This window comes from Macaca thibetana, chromosome X, assembly GCF_024542745.1.
Source record: "Macaca thibetana thibetana isolate TM-01 chromosome X, ASM2454274v1, whole genome shotgun sequence".
Lineage (NCBI taxonomy): Eukaryota > Metazoa > Chordata > Mammalia > Primates > Cercopithecidae > Macaca > Macaca thibetana.
The window spans coordinates 22876638-22897455 of NC_065598.1; the positions used below are offsets into that span (position 1 = coordinate 22876638).

Here is a 20818-nt window from a genome sequence, read left to right on the forward strand (position 1 = left end):
GCTCAATAAAAATGTTAAATTAGTTCACGACATTTGAAAATCAGAAGATTTAATATAAATGTCTAGATTTTTTAGCTCCTTCTGAAAAATCAGAAAATCTGGCAACAATGCCCCAACATTCGTGCTTGGCAGCCATGAGTGGGAGCTGAAAAACGATTACTGAACCTGTTAAATAGGATGTGTTCTCTCCAATTTGCTGCTGGTTCCACCCATTCCATTGCATTCCTTTAAGTTAGGTAAGTGGTCCTTATAGGCATTTCAGCTTGAGACTGTCACTCTCCCGGGAAATTTTTTTTCTTCAGAGAAACTACAAGAAATGATTAGACAACTAAATTACTTCTTTGGAACTGTAGCCAAGTTTCAACTTGAGTTTGGGCACACAGGAAAAATTTAGAAGGGAAAACAACCAGGGGTATGTTTCAAGTGGAACTAAGGAGTTCAAAACAATAGGTAGAGGGACATGAGTACTGTTTTCGACTCAGATTATCCTCCATGGCCCTGCTCCCCTATATTCACACTCCATGCTGCAGTAAATGTGATTTATCCAAAGAGGGAATACTAAAGGAACTGCAGGGCAGGCTGTCAGCTGCTTTGATGATATTAGTCTCAGCAGCAAAAGGGGCTAATGCCCTTAATACAGGTAACAGCACCTTCACAACTATCATGGGCACTCTTGGGGAAGACACCAGCCAGAATCAGGGGAGGGTAACCACCTTGTGAGCACCAGAATCTACAGAGTCTTCAGTAAGCCTCATCATCAATAACTTGTGACATTTTCAGCAATACTGTACACAAGAGAGGAAGAAGAAAATGGCAGACGACAGAACAGTAAAGTCAATCGGTTTGCACTTTTGTGTGCACTTGGTACACACAAGAGACACATCCTGTACTCTTTCAGAATTATTTGGGCTGATTCTGAGAGCTAGATTCCCATTCGCAGGGGGCAGGGACTGAAGCTAGAGAAATATTGTTGGTGATTATGATCAGAACTCTATGGTTACCCACAGGATGGGGTAAAAATTAAAAGGCAGTTCAACAAATGTTATCAGTTGTTTTGAAAACCTGTCAGTTGATAATTACCAATCTGCTTTGTTTTTAAAAAGTCACTTCTCATTACATTTATTTAAGTGTATTAAGCAGAGAATCATATTTTCAATGCTTAATGGTTCATCCTAGATTGACAACACACTGACTGACTGGTTTCCTTGTTCATCACTGGCAAAGGGGACCACTTGGATTTTCATCTGGTTCAACAGTAAACACGGCTGCTTTTTCTTTCAGCTCTTACCTTGATTTGTTATAAAGAAAAAAGATGAAAAGGTTTAAATCCCACTGCTTGTAGGAAATGTCTGTTGGCATTCTTGAAAGTTTCATTCTAAAAAAGTCTCTTTGGCATGGGTGTGCCTAATTTACTGTGATTGGCACCCAGGATAATTCTAGAAACAGTAATAACGAAAGGGTAAAAACAATTTCACAAGCTGAGTGAATGATATATGGGAGCCTGCTGTACTCTCTTTGCAACTCTTCCGTACATGTAGAAGTATTTTAAAATGAAAAGGTTAAAAAAAACTTTACACTTACTGCCTGTTTATCAAGTATAAGATTTTCAGCAATTGAGAGACTGAAGAATTTGGTAGGAAATTAAACGTTTTTCCCAAATCAATATTGAGAGTATATTTTCATTTCCTTAAGATTTATATGTGATTATCACTCAATCTTATATTTGAAATTCTATTTCAAATCAATTTTTGAGGAACTATCTTAAAGCAAGCTCTCTTTGGTTGATTATTTTAATGATAACTCAACTCTCAATGGTTTTCATCTGACTTCTCCTCCCATAGGCAGCGGGGAAGATTTTGTTTCAGAGTTTTAGGATAACACCATTTAGAAAAATCTTATACAGAAACTTTTTTTTCCTTTTGGATTCTTGGCAGATACAGCCATACTTGAAAGGAAATACTTTAAGGGGCTTATATTTGTCTAATAGTGGAGCCAAAGTTGCATTATTCCTTGCAGAGCTTAAAAGGGCCAAGAATTGACAGTCAGAAAATACCTAAGGTATGGAATGGAACTGCTCAGCTATTGTATTTTTAGGTATTTATTCTAGGGACAGCTCTAAGGATATTCTGAAATTTCTCTTTAGCTGTCCCTGATTCTAGTGATGATGATGATGATGATGATGATGATAGACATATTTGAACCCTTAATGGGTATTAAGGGACAGGTATTTTGCTAATTAATGGGCTTCAACTACATTATCTCATTTAATTCTTACAACAAAGCTATAAAGTAGGTAATACTTATGTTTCCTATTTTATCCATTAAAAAGTTGAGTCAGTGAGAATTTGTTCCATGACACATATGTGCAAGAATGTCACATTCCCTTATTTTTCCAGATAAAATTAAATGTGGTTCTAAACCCCCACCCTAATGGTCAAGTTTTGGTTCCACTGAGGCTTAAGTAAAGCCAGGAAAGGAGAAGTAGGCACAGAAAAGTCATCCATTGTGGTGGTATCTATCATTCTCATTGCTCCTTCTGCTTAAGTAGAGCTCTGTTGAGCTCTGGACCTCAGGCAGCTGTTGGCCACTTTAGGCTCACAGTGATTCTCTTTACTGACCACAAGCTCCAGGAGAGATCTCAGCATGTGGTTGCCAGATTTAGCAAATAAAAAGACAAGATGCCCGGTTAAATTTGACTTTCAGATAAACAACAAATACTTTCTCAGCATAGGTATGTCCCATGCAAACTTGAAACAATTCTTTGTTATTTATCTGAAATTTACATTTAACTGGGCATCTTATATTTTACTGGGCAATGCTATCTGTCAGCAGCCATCAAGGTCACAGCACTTAGTTTTCAGCCACTGCATTCAATTCACAGCTATTTTCCAACCAGGAGGAATAGATACAGGCAGGGCTTTGTGAATATGAAAGCATTCTGGTTGTATCCAGTGCTCTGTTCCCCACTAGCATAGCCATATAGATATCAAAGGTCTGATAAATATTGACCAGCTCCACTGAGTGCTGAAAAAGCAAAAAGTGGCAGTGGAAGGCAAATTCTTCTGGTGAAACCTGGTCAAGAGGTTAACTCCATAAGTCTGCAGTAACCACGCAGCAGAGAACTCAGGTGGACCTGCCTCAACGTAATCCAAGTCCAGTGCCCTAAACCACTCCGCGGATGGCTCTCAGACTAGTAACACTCGGTGTCACCTCATCCCCCAGGACCTCTCACTTGGAGCTCCAGCTCTGCAAACGCACTTGCAAAAGACCCCAGTTGGCCATTTAAAACAATCACAACTCATAACAAAACAAACCATCTTTACTACTACATGAGTAGTAGATTTGCAGATATCTTCAGTATTTGGTTTCATCACGTTATTCTTTTATCCTTGTTTTCTTTCAGCAATTCTTTTTAAGACTGCCTTTCACATTTAAACTGCCCCCAACAGAAGGTGCTTGTATAAGGGATCCATGAGAGAAATCCTAATCAAGGGAAGCCAGAGAAATATCTTCCCTCAATTTGTTCTTGTGTTGGCATTCCAGGACCGTGATACTTTCATCGCTAAATAAATACATGGACACTGTGACTAACCTGCAAGGAAAGGCCAGCAGGATCTCGATAAGAATCACCTTCACTCACTAATCTATAAAAGGAAGCCACAGATTTCAAAGTAAATCATGATAATGATGCCTTAAATAAAACTTGATTAGTCTCCTAAATATGAATAAATACACCAATCACATAGTTCTAGATACAGGATTAATATTATAGTTACTTTCTCCTTAAAGACAACTCAGATTAAGAGACAGTGAATCTGTTAATCTAATCATCTCTCTCTCTTTTTTTTTTTTTTTTAACAAAACTGAAAGCTTTGCAAGCATCTGGTTAATGGTTCATATAAACCACTGGCAAAAAGAAAATTACCCAAACAATCCTAATTTATTGTTTTCAGAACATCTCTGCCTGGAAGTATTTGATTCAATATCTTTATGCATCATATTTTTAAAAAACAGTTATAAAAATTTGGCCAATAGTAATGAAATATTTTCCCTTGTATCAGAAAAAAAAACTCAATCTTCTAATTTGTCTCTTTTATCTTATTATTTTTGGTCTTTATGTTGAAGAACAATGGCAGAAAAGAGAAGGCAATTTGGCAATTTGGGCATGAAATGAATATATTGCACATTTGTAGGCCCTCTTGAGGTGTACATTCTGGTTTTGAGCCACGTGATGATGACCATTCATGTGAAACCGATAGTACACTTGTGCTAGGTTTTCTGACCAGAGCTGGTCATTTCGAACATTATCCACCTTTGCTATTCTGTTTCAGATCCTAGAAGTCAGGTCCCAATAAGATGCTGGAAAGTGAATTAGAAAGCATTAGATGGAAAAGCTGAGAAATACAGCTATTAAAATTTCACTGCATTTCTTTCTCACTCTTTCTCTTCTCAGTGAAGATCATGATCTGACTGAAACCCATTATTTACTGTCAATTGCAAAACGTTTGCTAAATTTTTAATGAGGTAAGGGAAAAAAAAGGCAGGGAATAAAAGGAATTGGAAAAACACTTGAGCAATTTACATGCCATGAATCTTCTCAACTTTATCTATAAATACAGACTTTTTGCAACTTTGCTGAACCAGATTTCCAGTTGTTTATCCTCATGCTTCATGAAAATCAAACAAAACCTAATAGTGTATCTCAGTTAATCACTTCCATGTACTGTTTTATAATTCACTGATTCAATAAATTGACCATAATCAGTCATGCCATGATCATCTAGTATAATAAACGACTCAAATCCTGAACTAGTAGTCTCAGTAACTATATTTATTGACTTAAAATCCGGGACAGAAAAAAATCTGGGCATTATACCAGGCATATAAAACTTGGAAATTAACATGATTATTGTTACTATTTTCAAACATACTAAAATCAGGCCAACTACAGTAATTTCTTTTAGAAAAAATAGGTATGTTTCCATCTAATGGTGGCCTAAGAAAACAAATTTAACGTGTCAGAGTTTGCCAAATTCAAAACTTCTCGGGAGGGAGTGGTTTTTCAAAAAATTTTAAAGCCCTGGGACACTTGCTTAAAAAGAAATGTACATAGGAGACCAAATTATAAATTAAGTAAAGAAGACCTTTCTGGTGAAGTAAGAAGTAGAACAAAGCAAATGTTGATGATACCCGCCCATATCCTTTCAGGCTCCCTGGAGGTCCCTCCAACAGTTCTCTGACATGCAGTGGCTTCCAGCAACTCTCTGATGGGCAGCACATTCCAGCCTCAGCAGCAGGCTTGGTCCATGCCCGGGGCAGGCTTAGAGTGCTGGGTCACCCATGCTCCAGAAACCACCCTCAATCACTGTGGGGTGGGGGATGGAGGGCAAATACCCTAGCTTCCTCACCCCTCAATAGGACAATTCTGAGGCATGGTGCATAGAGTTTCTCAAAGGCTTCCCAGAACAATTCATCCCATGTTTCCCATAGCATAACTTGCTGGTTAATGTACTTTTTATTGGCTTTCTCCCTTCCCAATCTCACTTCATTTCCTCACAGTGTGTCTTAGGATCACCTTACAAATAAGAGGAAGGGAGGGAGCAGACAGAACCATACTCATCCCGACACCCCACACCAGATGGACCCAAGGGGTCCTTTGAACTTTGAAAACCAGAGCTGCTCTAGGTCACTTTGTTCATTTTACAAATGGGTGAGGCCTGCCGCAACCAACACTTGACACGTTCGCAGCATAGGCTGAGCATAGTGTGCAACCGTGCTCTCCACTGAGCACCTGCACCGTCCTCAAGTCCCACCACTTCTCTGGAGTTCAAGCATACCCTCCACTCCTCAACAACCTCCACTGACATGATAGAACAGGCCCCAAAATCAAATAAAATCTTTCTGACCTTAAATGAATATAGGCATCTACTGCTTAATATCAGAAATCCATTCCTGAGTTTCCTATTATCCATCTAGGGCTTTCTTACTATTTCCAGTAGGAAAATATGTAACAACTGAAACCCTCCAACCAATTTCTTAAAACATACTTGAAACACAGTAAAATGCATACACACAGAGAGATATGGCAGGAAGCACAATGTTCAGATCCTTGCTCTATGATCATCCATTCATAGACTTGTTAAAACAGAGCTTCTTCATTTGCATTAACACTGACCTCCCTCTTAGCACAGATAACATGAAGCAAGCGAATCTCTTTTCTTGACACTCTGGTGCATGTAACCAAACTTCTACACATGTGTCTAACGTTCTACCAACATTCTGGTACTCAACATTGGCTGCACATTAGCGTCACCTGGTCAACGCTTAACAATCCCTATACTCAGGCCAAACCCCAGACCAGTTGGTTCAGAATTTCTGCATGGGATCCCAGACATCACTATTAAATGATTCCAAGTCAGGCACAGTATGGCTCATGCCTGTAATCCCAGCACCTTAGGAGGCCAAAGTAAGAGGATCCCTTGAGGCCAGAAGTTTCAGACCAGCCTGAGCAACATAGTGAGACCCTGTGTCTATAAAAAATTTTTTTTTTAAAAATTAGCTGTGTGTGGTGGCGCACGTGCCTGTAGTCCTAGCTACTCAGGAGGCTGAGATGGAAGGATTGTTCGAGCCCAGGAGTTCAAGGTTGCAGTGAGTTGTGATGGTGCCACTGCACTCCAGCCTGGGCAGCAGAGCAAGTCTCTGTCTCAAAAATAAATAAATCCAATATGTACCCAAGGCTCATCACCATACCAGATGAATTTGGAATATGCATATCAAGATTTTTCCTCCATTTCCTTTTTTTAAGTAATACTGTCTAGGATTTGGGGGATGAAATAGAAATCTTAGCATAGAGCATATGGGCTGAAAAAATATTGGCTTGAGAAATACATGTGTTCTGTGAAGTCAGGTATTAAAAAGCAGGAAGTGTTCCACCAGGAAAATACAGTTTGAACTCATTGGAGCATTGCAAATTTTATATTTTTGGATGCTCAACTGGTAAGAGTAATGCAAGCATTTCAAAAGCTGAAAAAAATTCAAAATCTGAAATACTTCCGATCCCAAGCATTTCAAATAAGGGCTGCTCAGCCTGTAATAACCAGTAGGCGTTCTGTGGGGTACGCTTGTTATTATTATGGGGGTGCTTTCATAGTGTATGCATAATTGTAGCAAGGAATTTTGTCTGTGGCTTTATAAATGACTGATAAATCTAAATTAAATTTTCTGCTCAAAACTCCTGGAGTATCTCATACCAGTCATAATGGTGATTATTAAGAAGTCAAGAAACAACAGATGCTGGTGAGGCTGCAGAGAGATAGGAATGTTTTCACGTGGTTGATGATTGGTGGGAGCGCAAATTAGTTCAACCATTGGGGAAGACAGTGTGGCAATTCCTCAAAGCCCCAGAAGCAGAAATACCATTTGGCCCAGCAATCTTATGACTGGGCATATACCCATAGGGATATAAATCATTCTATTATAAGGATACATGCACGTGTATGTTCATTGCAGCAGTATTCACATTAGCAAAGGCATAGAATCAAACTAAATGCCCATCAATGATAGACTGGATAAAGAAATCGTGGTACATATATACTATGGAATACCATGCAGCCATTAAAAGGTACGAGATCATGTCCTTTGCAGGAACATGGATGGAGCTGGAAGCCATTATCCTCAGCAAACTAATGCAGGAACTGAAAACTAAACGCCACATGTTCTCGCTCATAAGTGGAAGCTGAACAATGAAAACACGTGGGCACAGGGAGGGGAACCTCACACACTGGGGCGTGTTGGCGGGGGGGTTGCAGGGGGGAGAGCATCAGGAAGAACAGCTAATGGATGCTGGGCTTAATACCTAAGTGATGGGTTGATCTGTGCAGCAAATCACCATAGCACATGTTTACCTATGTAACAAACCTGCACATCCTGCACATGTACCCTGGAACTTAAAATTTAAAAAAAAAAAAAAAAATCTGGTGTTTATCTTATCCCTTCTCTGCTACCTTATTTATATTTTAGTTTTAAAAATAAGTTTCATCTATCTAAGTACAAAAGGAAACTGCCCTGCTTGAAATCTTCCAAATAGGCCATGTTCTCTCCCACCTCCAGGACTTTACCCTTGCTTTGCTATCTCCTTAGAATATCCTTTCTCGCCTGTATTTGTATCTCCTTCTCCTAGATCACTCCTCATCCTTTGAGACTCACCTATAAAGTATCTCCTATAGGAAAACTTCCCTTAATCCCCAAGGTTAGATTAACTACCTGTTCCCATGGGTTCCCATAGCAGCCTATCCTCACCTCACTGCCTTCTAATTGTTTCATCACTTTAAGCTCCATGTGATCAGGGACTGGTAATTGCCTGGCCCCCAGTAAATGTCATAAGGATTTGTTAAATAAGGGATTGAATCTAGGGCTATTCATTCCCAGCACCACCATCACCACCAAACCCCAATCCCACCAACACCTCAATCAAATATTGTCCCTTGAGTCACATGTCCTGGCTGCTGTTAAATCACACATTAAAATTCAAATCTTTAATGACTGGTTTGGGTAGTGTTACTGATGCTTGGGATGTGTCAGCAGGTAATGGTTTGAAATTCTACATCACGAAAGCATTTCTTCTACTCCCTAATTTGTGGCAGCCCCCTCCACAGGACTCTCCAGAATCCTCTTACTGTCTTTGGCCCAATAGTCGCGGCCCTTGATAAGATGGATAGCATCAGTACTTCAGGGGTGGTGGATAGATGTTCTTCCAAGACACCATTCCTGCCAATCCTATCCCAACACAGTCTAATTTGTATAGCCCCTTGACTCTGTCAGTTTCTGACATGGTCATATGGGATGTGTACACAAATGCTAATTTATTTTGTGCTTGATACTATGAAACCCTATCTGTTTTTCTCCCCATGAATGGGATTCCATCCTGGAATTCTTGATGTCTTTGGTGCTAATCATATTACTGCAGTCAAAGGCAACATCAGGCTACCTTAGCCTAAAGCCACTAACACCCTAAACTGTACCCCACATTCAAGTTCTTAATAGAGGAAGAAAAAATGATGAGGAAGAAAAAAATGAAGAGAAAAGCAAGAATACATGCATAAGCAAACAGTACAAGACCATGTTTTTCTAAGTGCAGAATGAGTTGGAACTTTGTAATATTTATGTTCACCATCCAAATGAAGTATTTAGTTCAATTTTATTTCTTGCTGACAAGTTCTGCCTCTTCAACCTAAGGATAAAAGCTGAAAAAGCTTTTTCACATGTCAATTGCCCACACAAAACAACATTCTGATGAGTAGTAAAGTATCTATTAATTAGAAACATATGGGAACTGACTTCCCTCAAATTAAATGTAGTTGTGAAACTTGAGAATAAGGAGAGGTATTTGGCAAAACATTCTTGAGTTATGCTGAATGTACAAAATGTATTAAGAGAGATAAATGTATTTAAGTTTAAAATATGGCTACATTTTTTCCTTCTGACGAGTAAGCCAACTCAGCAAAAAGTCTTCATCGGTAAGAATATCATTTTAATTTATTTATACATACGTTTTTATTATTTGACTCACAGATCCTTTTTTTAAAAATCAGGAAAGAATGGAAGGGAAAGGATTAGGGAGAAGGCTTTTACTATACCTGCAATGTTTTATTTCTTAAAAAAAGATTTGAAACAGGGATGGCAAAAAAACGTCCATCAAATCTGGCTGGTATGTGTGTCTACTTAATTATTTTCTACATGTTTGGAAAAAATCACAAGTTTTTGACAAAAGTATGCAAGCAATATGTCAGGGTAGATAAGAACGTGGGAATTTGTTTGAAACACCTCGTGCTGCTGTTTACTAGCTCCGTGACCTTAGCAATCTCTCTAAATCTCAGTTTTCCTTATAAAATAAGGAAACTGTGAACTGGTTCCTAGCTGAAGGGTGAGTACGATCCACAATTTAAAGAAAATACATGTGTGTCTATGTCTTAGGTCAGGTTTCCCTAGAAACAGACTTTAAGACCGAGATTTGTGCAGTACTCTCATTGGACAGTGCTCTCAGGAACACCGCTAGTCAGTTCTAGCGGTAAAGAACAGAGGTAAAGAAAGCCAGATTGGGCAAAGGGAAAAGTTGAGCCACGATGCAGTCATAGCAGAGGCCTCAGACAATCCTGTGGGGGCACACTGGACTGTAGCAGCCCTTCTGAATTATCCAGGGTCAAGGAAAGGGGACCAAACCTTTGTATCTCTACATCTACTTAAAACAATGGGTGAAAGCTACCCCTGGGGAAAGGACATAACCTTGGGTGTGGCAGCGCCTTCAGCCAAGCGCAATGCCTGGAGAGGATGTAAAATGAGAACTATCAGCAAGCACTAGCCCCACCAGCTGAGGAATGACGGCCTCAACTCTGAAGGGAGGATCTGAGTTAAGTACCAAAGCACCCCTAATAGTCCATATCTGGGACTCAGCCTCAGCAAAGGAAGGAACATAGTGCAGAGGTAGAAGAATACGGGGCCAAGGGATTAAGGGAGAAAAGAGGTTAGGTCCCTGGGCCCAATGTGGGATAGGATGGGATCTGAAAGCCTATGAAACAAGGTTGGCTGTGGCCACAGAAGGGCTCTGTAAGCCAGACACCTAACATTCCTTGGATCTTGTAGTATGTCCCTGCCGCTCTCTAGCAAAAAGTTTATTAGTAAATTCCAACCAATTGCTGCTTGGGCCAAATAGTTTAAGAGGGAAGCATTATACATATGTAGCATTAATGTGATCACGAGAACAGGAAGCCGAGCCAAAGAACCAAGAGGAAGGTGAAATTCAGGTGAACATATCAGGCCATTGAGTTAGCCATCCCCTCTCCCTCACTGCACGCACACCAGAGAGATTCACGTTCCAGAGCTAAACCTTGGAGTCCTGGAGTCTGTTTTAACAAGGAGAGGACTATTTCCTTATTGCAGTCCTTCTCCCTATCTTTCAGAATGTTATAGGTGAACTGGGGCAACCATTTCATATCTCAAGAGGGATGGAGTATTTTTCTTTTTTTTTTTTTTTTTTACCACTGTTACACATTCATCCTTTTTAGAAAAGGAAATTTTAACTTTAAAGCTTGCTTATATATACAGCCAAAAACCCTTCTCTAAAATCAAGGCAGCATTCTCAAGCAGGCTGTAGTATCAAAGTCAGTAATAATTTGTACATGAAATTTAGAGACCACGGCCGGGCGCGGTGGCTCAAGCCTGTAATCCCAGCACTTTGGGAGGCCGAGACAGGCGGATCACGAGCTCAGGAGATCGAGACCATCCTGGCTAACACGGTGAAACCCCGTCTCTACTACAAAATACAAAAAAACTAGCCGGGCGAGGTGGCAGGCGCCTGTAGTCCCAGCTACTCGGGAGGCTGAGCCAGGAGAATGGCGTGAACCCGGGGGTGGAGCTTGCAGTGAGCTGAGATCTGGCCACTGCACTCCAGCCTGGGCAACAGAGCGAGACTCCGTCTCAAAAAATAAAAAATAAATAAAAGAAATTTAGAGACCACATTTAATCAGGTTTTTAAACACCACACTTGAAACTACCACTTTTACTGTATCAACCATTGCCAGTCACTTATTTGTAGACAAATGTCCTGTCATGTGCTCATTTTATTGCCCATAATCACTCAATTTGGATTCAATATGCTGTATTCAGTCATAAGGACTCTGAAAACTTTGGAGTTAAAATAATAAAATATCCAAGAGAAGGAGTGCTGCGCACTCAGTTGTACAATGGAAAGACTTCTATTTTGGCTCTTTCCTTTGACATTGCTTCTGTGACCAAATCCTTAAGCTTCTTTGCATTTCAGTGTTTGCATCTGAATATTATAAGAAGCACATATTACATCCAATTAGCCCTACAAGCATGGATTAATAACAAAAGATAATTATCATTGATTGTAGCTGGATTACATCTTTATTTCCAGATTTCTCATAAGCAGTAATATAAATAGAGAAGAAAGGTGCCATGGCGTAAAGAAAGAAGGCTCTGAACCAGTCTACTAGTGTGCAGTGGTGTCCAATGGCTTTCAAACAATAATGTAATTCACTTCACAGTACTGATTGAGTAGATGAGTTTATTTGATTATGACCACACTGTTGTTAGCCATTGTCATCCAGGTTGGTGACTTTATACAGCTCAAGGCCAAACACATGGTGTGCCTGTTCTTGTAATTCATTCACACAATTAGTATAAACTACCATCGATTTAGCTTTCTAAAGACTACCCACCTACTCCCCTTCCCACCTCCACTACCACTGGGAAAAGCTAGAGCAATCCATGTTAAAGCTTTTGTCATGAAGAATTATGCACTCTGACTGTGCTGAAACTAAAACTACACATGTACATTTAAGACTACCTAAAAAGAAACATGCTGGAAAATTCCTGTCTCTTCTTTAGCTTTGCAAAAGCTCTGCAAAAGCTATTTCTCTTACCATGTTCATTTATGGTTTTGCTTTTGCTAAGGAAAAGCATGTATGCAGAGCAGGCATACGTGGGTAGCTTGTTTTCACTAATCTTTAATTAACACTAAATGTCTGACCCGATGTTCTCATATACTATCAAATGTGGTAACCGTATCATTCAGCCAACACAGTGTCCCTTTTCCCCAGGAACTGCAATCTTGTAAGCCCACTGATTATGGAGAACTGTCACAAAATAGTATTCTTCTTTAGGTAATTTTTTAGCCATTTAAAATTGTAAAACCCATTCTTTGTTTGCAGACTGTACAAAAACAGGCAGGTAATGGGCCAGATTTGGCCCACGAGGCAAAGTTTGCCAATCCCTAATCTAGATCAGCTCCCAAACTTGTCTGCACATAGAATCACCTAGGGAACATTGTAAATTTTCGGTGCTCAGGTCATACCCCAGACCAATTAAGTCACAATCTCCTGAGGATACCAGCATCAATAATTTTGGAAGCTCCTCAATGGATTCCAGGGTGCAGACAAACTTGAGACTCACTGATCTCTAAACTAAGAGTTTCTTTTCAGGTGCTAATAATACATATCATTTGCTTTGACTTTGGCTTCCTTTGTCATTCCTAATATCCCTAGCAAACAACCTTGGGTTAGTAGAACAGTAGATTTCAAAATCAAAAATCTTGGTTACACAGGCAACCTACAGAATGGGAGAAAATGTTTGCAATCTGCCCATCTGACAAAGGGCTAATATCCAGAATCTACAAGGAACTTAAACAAATTTACAAGAAAAAAATCAAACAACCCCATCAAAAAGTGGGTAAAAGATATGAACAGACACTTCTCAAAAGAAGACATTTAAGGGGCCAACAAACATATGGAGAAAAAGCTCTCATCATCCCTGGTCATTAGAGAAATGCAAACCAAAACCACAATGAGATACCATCTCACACCAGTTAGAATGGCAATCATTAAAAAGTCAGGAAACAACAGATGCTGGAGAGGATGTGGAGAAATAGGAACACTTCTACACTGTTGGTGGGAGTGTTAATTAGTTCAACCATTGTGGATTACAGTGTGGCAATTCCTCAAGGATCTAGAACTAGAAATATCATTTGACCCAGCAATCCCATCACTGGGTATATACCCAAAGGAATATAAATCATTCTACTATAAAGACACATGCACACATGTATGTTTATTGCAGCACTATTGACAATACCAAAGACTTGGAACCAACCCAAATGCCCATCAATGATAGACTGGATAAAGAAAATGTGGCACATATACACCATGAAATACTATGCAGCCATAAAAAAGAATGAGTTCATGTTCTTTGCAGGGACATGGATGAAGCTGGAAACCATCATCCTCAGCAAACTAACAGAGGAACGGAAAACCAAACACCACATGTTCTCACTCATAAGTGGGAGGTGAACAATGAGATCACATGGGCATAGGGAGGGGAACATCACACACTGGGGCCTGTCAGGGGATGGGGGGCAAGAGGAGGGAGAGCATTAGGACAAATACCTAATGCATGTGGGGCTTAAAACCTAGATGATGGGTTAATAGGTGCAGCAAACCACCATGCCATGGCACATGTATATCTATGTAACAAACCTGCACATTCTGCATAGGTATCCCAGAACTTAAAGTAAAATAAGCCAACAACAACAAAAAATGAAAATGTGAATAATCATCTGAAGAAAAAATACAAGTTTCTTTCAGAGTAGACAGTCAAAAAAATCTTGGTTATAAAGTAAATTAGTCATGCTTGAAATATGGTAGGTGGGGACGACAGCATATTTGTCTGAGCCTGGACATCTCCCCAAAAGGCCCTCCAGAAAGCAATCTGAGACACGTAGCTCATTTGGGGATGTGCTCCCTGGCAACAGGAAAGGGAGATGTAGAAGAGTAAAACAGGATATGAAAAAGAGCCAATACAAGGGTGTATTATCGAGCTGGTCACCATAGTAGGCAACTGAGTCTTAATCCCACTGGAATCCACTGAGGACCTATCTAGAACACACTTCAGAATTGTCTGCCTGGAAAATGGAAGAGAGGAGCATTTACTCACTGGCTCCCATCCCCTACTTGTTAAAGTCTTCCCCAGGGATTATTTCCCTCATATTTCCTAGTTGTACATATTTAAGCAATGCAGCCAAGTGCCAAGTGGCAAGCTCCAGGCAGCCAGGGCCACATGCTATTAGGTGACATGTACCAAAAACTGGTTGCCACAGCAATGACTGAAGAAAAAGTGGGCTAAGAGGAAGGAGGAGGTTCACAAGAGGTATCCAAAATACCATCCAAAGTCATTAGAATCCAGTGTTTTAGAAATTCATATGAGCAGTTCAATAGGAGACTCAATATGGGCTTAGTACAATGCCACCTTAGATAATGCCGTGGACTGAATTTTGTTCCCCCAAAAGTTATATGTCCCCAATGTGATAGTATTTGGAGATGGGGCCTTAGAGAAGTAAGTAGGTTTAGGTCAAGTTATGAGCGTGGGACCCTCATGAGCGGATTAGTGCCTTTTTAAAGAGACAGCAGAGAGATAGCTTTCATTCTCTCTCTCCATGTAAGAACACAGCAAGAAGGTGGTTGTCTGCAAGCCAGGAAGACAGTCCTCACCAGAACCCAATCATGCTGGCATCCTGATCTCAGACTTCTAACCTCTAGAACTATACGGAAATAAATTTCAGCCTTTGGTATTTTGTTATTGCAGTCCAAGCAGACTAATACAGATAACTCCTTTTTCTTCAAAATACAATGTCAACAATGATAGTTTTCTCATTTTAACAGTAAAAAAGTAAAAGTCACACAATTTATTAAAGTTAAATTTAAACTTCTCGCTAAATGTCCCTATTAGCACTATTCTACTTAATTGTATCAAGCTGAAGTTCAAATCAGATCAGAAAATAAAAACAATATATAAAAAATTCACTCAAAATCCTTCCACATAAAAAATAACTTCTGCTAACATCTTGGCCCATTTTTCTCCAAGCCATTGCCTAGGCATTTTATTGTGGTTGAAGTAACTGCATATTTGTACACATTTCTGGATTTGATTTGAATTTCAAGACCTAATTGAAGTTATCTTTTGCTCAGAGCAGACACACTGCCTCCCTTTGCCCTTCCTAAATGTACTGTTTTACTAACTGCCCTTCACATATTTCCCAGTGTCTTGAACATTCTCTCCCCAACACCAATTCCTTCTAAAGCCTAGATAAACTACAACTTCCTAATTATCTTTTCTTCCTGCTCCCTCTTAGGTGGTTACTTCACTCTCCTTTTAAACCCCATTATCCTTTAAACTTGCTTTCTGAATTTTATCATTTTATTCTAATCATAGGACATATATGAGCACTGTATTATAATGTCTGTGGACTGTTTCCTCTTCCCATTCCTAATCGCCCACCTTTACATTAATGGATTATTGTTTCTGCAAAGGCAGTACTTGTCTTATTCATCTCTGTTTTTCCCACCATGCCTAGTGCACTGTCTTGCCCATAGAAAGACCTTCATAAATCTTGGTTGAATTAATGAATAAATGTTAAGATTATCTCAGTTGTAAGCCATGCACCACCAGTCTTGACACTTGTTAACTATACCCAGGCAAATATTAAAACCCTGAGAGATACAATATATGTGCCATTGTAGATAGGAAAAGCCACAGGGTTCCTAAATGCATTTCATTTAAGAGTGTTACTGTGTTAATATCACAGTGTGTCATGGATGCCGTTAGGAAAAAGCATTCAGAGCAATGCTGCCTTCACATATCTTAACAAATGAACTATTTCACTAAGTATAAGGCCTAGCCTTCAAGTGCACTCTCCACAGATTTCAAATAAGCAAGTGAGGCAGGCCAAACCACTTTCTTCTCCCACCCTCCAACCTCCTACGGGGGCTCTCTTTGATAGAAGCCAGATAGCAAGGGAGGCTGGGTGGTACAGTTCAAAGAGGTCAGCCTCTCTGAGGCACAGAGTAGGGCAGAGAAACGCAGAGATTGCTTTTGGACAAAGGGAATACAAAGAGAATAGAGCATAGTTGATAATGGACTTCACAGCTTCTACAGTTGCATATGAGCTGGATTTTTTCATCTGCATGAGATGCCTACTGTGGTTAGACCCTACTGGTAACCACATAGACCTGGGATTATTTCCCTATCCCTCAAGTCAACAGATGGTCATACTGATGCTTTACATTGGGTCATGACTGTTGGCCTGTAGGACACCTTCCAATCATGCACCTATTTATTTTTCAATATTAGAACCAGGTGATCCTGAACCCAAAGCAACATCACGATACATCCTCTTTATCCTGATTGTTCATAACCTGTCAGGCAAGAAAGAACACATGAGCATCTGTGAACCAAAGGGTTGGCCTTAGTTTGGAGTGCAGTAACTTGCTGTATTATAAATTCAGCATGCTAGTTAGCTATTTATGGCTTCGCCATAGCTCTTGCCCAAAGAGGAGTTTCTCCTATTTCATCCCTGAGTTTTACAGGTTCCCGCCATTCTATCAAACCCACTGTGATAGCCCAAATACCTATATATCATGGTGTTTGATTTTCCTCTTAACTAGCTTCTCCACAGAATCAACGTATAATACTTATCTCTGTCCACTGAGCTGATTTCCTTGTCTTCCCATATGTGAGAAGGCATCGAATTACTGGGTGAGTGTCCACTGCCTTCCAATAGCATGCACTATGAAGACACTTGGCTTCCCCATAAGTAAACTATGCCTGCTCTTCCTCTTCTACAGCCAAGGTTATTCTGACAAGTATGAGATTTGGAAGACTTCCATGCACTTCCATTTACATACAACCTGGCACTTTTCTGGAGGACAAAAACTTCCGTGGTGACTGATTTAGCCAATTCTTGTGTGTGCCATTTCTTCTTGGCCACGGAAGCCACTGGGGCCTGGTCAACCTTGTGTGAAGGCAAGGCCTGCATTGCCTAACAGGCAATATTGCCTTCAGACTAGAAATACACAACTAAAAGGTTATGGCATACTTTTAGTATTCCTTCCCATAGATACCCATGGCCAGTACCATGCTAACAGTTGTTTCTCAAAATCTGAGCTTCCAGGATACATTCAATTCAGAACTCTGGAGTTACTGGTTTGGTCTCCCTACTGGTTTTTCCACAAGCTCAAGTAGACTTGATTGTTAACCCCTTAGAACTCCAAAGTCAAGGTGTATGTACATGTGTATCCTATTCAATTTTTTCTAGAGCAGCACACTGTGTTTCACTACCTGTGCAAACTTATTTAGTTTCAACAAAGCTCAGTGACGGCAGCCAAGAGTGGCTCAAGTGGGGTTGCCAAGGACCAGAATCACACATGTTTTATGGTGAATAGTGTTAAAGCCATCAATTTACTCCAATTGGCAATATTTGTGTTCTTCCTATCCACTGAATCTCAAAGAGTGTAACAGAGCTTGTCAGCCCCTGAATCTTTTTCACTGCATTTTCCATTCTCTGCACTGTATGTGGTCCACAACTGTGATTACGGTATATGGCACCATTATCTCCATCTCTCCACTAATTAGGAATTTATTGATATGATAGTGGTCTTACCTAAGAGAGAGTGTGCCCACTAAGTCTCGAAGAATGTTTTGCCCGCTGTGGCAATATCATTAAGGTATATTGCCAACTTTCCCAATTAAAGGTCAAGTGAGGCTAGCTGTCCTCAATCTTTGAGCTAGAGAAAATGACATTTGCCATGTACACAGGTCTAAGTGACCTGGTTCTTGACTATGATCATGATGTTCCTGCAACTAACAAAATTTCATAGTAGAAGAATTGCAGTATGTCCTTTATTCCCCAATTTGTAGATCGATTTGCTAAAAGCAGCCCATTTCGCTTTCTTAAATTGGGGCTAATGAATTTTAAGCCAGTAACTCTGGGCAGAGAGAAGAATGCATATTTTAAAAGTTTTCTTTGAATACTGGTGCCTTTGCTACAAGAACTACAGGAAATTGCTGGTTTTATAAGTTTTAAAAAGTGTTTGAACATTGGCAATTACATATGGTTCAACTATGCTCCACCACAGGAAAAACTAACTCTACTTGCAGAGAAGTATTACAAGAATGGATCTGTTCCTGAGAAAAAGTAAGAATTAATGTGATGGGTCTTGTTCCTGGCCCCAGGTTTTAAATGCTTTATGCATTTCCTTCAAAAAAGTTCAATGTTGGAAAAGGGAGTTACTATTAATAGAATTTTAAATAATTAAATACAGATAATCACCATAAGCTACATACAGGCATACTTCAGAGATATTGCAGGTTTGGTTCCAGACCACCACAATAAAATGAGTATCATAACCAAGCAAGTCACATGAATTTTTCGGTTTCCCAGTGCATATAAAAGTTTTGTTTACACTATTCTGTAGTCTATTATGTGTGAAATAGCCTTATGTCTAAAAAAAAACTACATACCTGAATTTAAAAATACTTTGCTTAAAATGCTAACAATTATCTGAGCCTTCAGCAATTCATAATCTTTGCTGGTGGAGGTTCTTGCCTTGATATTGATGGCTGCTTACTGATCAGGTTGGTGGTTGCTGAATGTTGAGGTGGCTGTGGCAATTTCTTGAAATAAGACAACAGTGAAGTTTGCCACATCAATTGACTTTTCCCTTCATGAAGCATTTCTCTGTAGTACGTGATGCTGTTGAACAGCAATTTACACACAGTAAAACTTCTTTCAAAATTGTACTCAATCCTCTCAAATCCTGCTGCTGCCTTACCAACTAACTTTATATAATCTTATAAATCCTTTGTTATCATTTCAACAAAGTCACAGCATCTTAAACAGGTGTATATCCCATGTCAAGAACCACTTCTTTCCTCATCCATACGAAGCAATTCCTCATCAGTTCAAGTTTGATCATAAGACTGCAGCAATTCAGCCACATCTTCAGGCTCCAGGTCTAATTCTAGTTCTCCTGCTACTTCCATCACATCTGCAGTGACTTCCTCCACTGAAGTCTTGAACCCCTCAAAGTCATCCATAAGGGTTGGAATCAACTTCAACTTCTTCCAAACTCCTATTAGTGTTGATATTTTTACCTCCTTCTGTGTCACAAATATTCTTAATAACATCTAGAATGGTGAATCCTTTCCAGAAGGTGTTCAATTTACTTTGCCCAAATCCATTGGAAGAATAGTTAACTATGGCAGGTATAGCCCTACAAGATGTATCTCTTAAATAATAAGTCTTGAAAGTCAAAATGACTCTTTGATCCACAGGCTGCAGAACGGATGCTATATTAGCAGGCACGAAAACGGCATCAATCTCCTCATATATCTCCATCAGAGCTCTTGGGTGACTTGGTACATTGTCAATAAGTAGTAATATTTTGAATGGAATCTTTTTTTTTGTGAGCAGTAGGTCTCAACAGTGAGCTTAAGATATTCAGCAAACCATGTTGTAAATAGATGTGCTGTCACTCAGGTTTTGTTGTTCAATGTATAGAGCACAGGAAGAGCAGACTTAGCATAATTCTTAAGGCAAACAGGACTTTCAGAATCATCAATGACCATTGGCTTCAACTATAAAGGCATTAGCTGCACTAGCCCTTAATAAGACAGTCAGGCTGTCCTTTGGACCTTTGAGGCCAGACACTGACTTCTCTTCTCTAATTATGAAAGTCCTAGATGGCATCTTCTAATAGAAGGCTGTTTTGTCTACATTGATAATGTGTTGTTTAGCGTAGCCACCTTCATCAATTAGCTAGATCCTCTACAGCAGCTTCTACATCTTGTACTTTCATGTTATGGAGATGACCTCTTTCCTTAAACCTCAGAAACCAACCTCTGCTAGCTTCAAACTTTTCTTCTGCAGTTTCCTCACCTCTCTTGGCCTTCATAATTGAAGACAGTTAGGGACCTTGCTCTGGATTAGGCTTTAGCTTAAGGGAATATAGTGGCTGGTTTGATCTTCTATTCAAACCACTCAAACTTTCTTCATATTAGCAGTAATGCTGTTTCCCTTTTTTATTATTTGTGTGTTCACAGAAGTAAGTCTTTTAATTTCTTTCAGTAATTTTTCCTTTGCATTTATAACCTGGCTAACTAATGCAAGAGACCTAGTTTTTGGCCTATCTCGGCTTTCAACATGCCTTCTTCACTAAGCTTAATCATCTCTAACTTTGTATTTAAAGTGAGAGAAGTGTGACTCTTTCTTTCACTTGAACACTTAAAGGCCATTGTAGGGTTATTAATAGGTCTAATTTCAATATTGTTGTCTCTCAGGGAGACATGAGGAAAGGAAGAGAGACAGGAGAATGGCCTGTTGGTAGATCAGTCAGAGCAAACACAACATTTATTGATTAGGTTTGCTGTCTTATACGGGCACTGTTCATGGTGCCCTAAAACAATTAACAAT

At 39.6% G+C, this 20818-nt stretch overlaps 1 protein-coding gene across 2 annotated transcripts in view; it reads left to right on the forward strand.

The window, feature by feature from the left end:
• Positions 1-20818, forward strand: part of SAT1 (spermidine/spermine N1-acetyltransferase 1) — a 599966-nt gene that overhangs the window by 8326 nt on the left and 570822 nt on the right. The window contains exon 1 of one of the 2 annotated variants that reach the window (XM_050777384.1): positions 7792-7801. The exons of the other annotated variant lie outside the window; for it this stretch is intronic. The gene's annotated coding sequence lies outside the window, so the exon portion shown is untranslated. Of the gene's footprint in view, positions 1-7791; positions 7802-20818 lie in introns of those variants that run through there. 2 annotated transcript variants of the gene reach the window in all.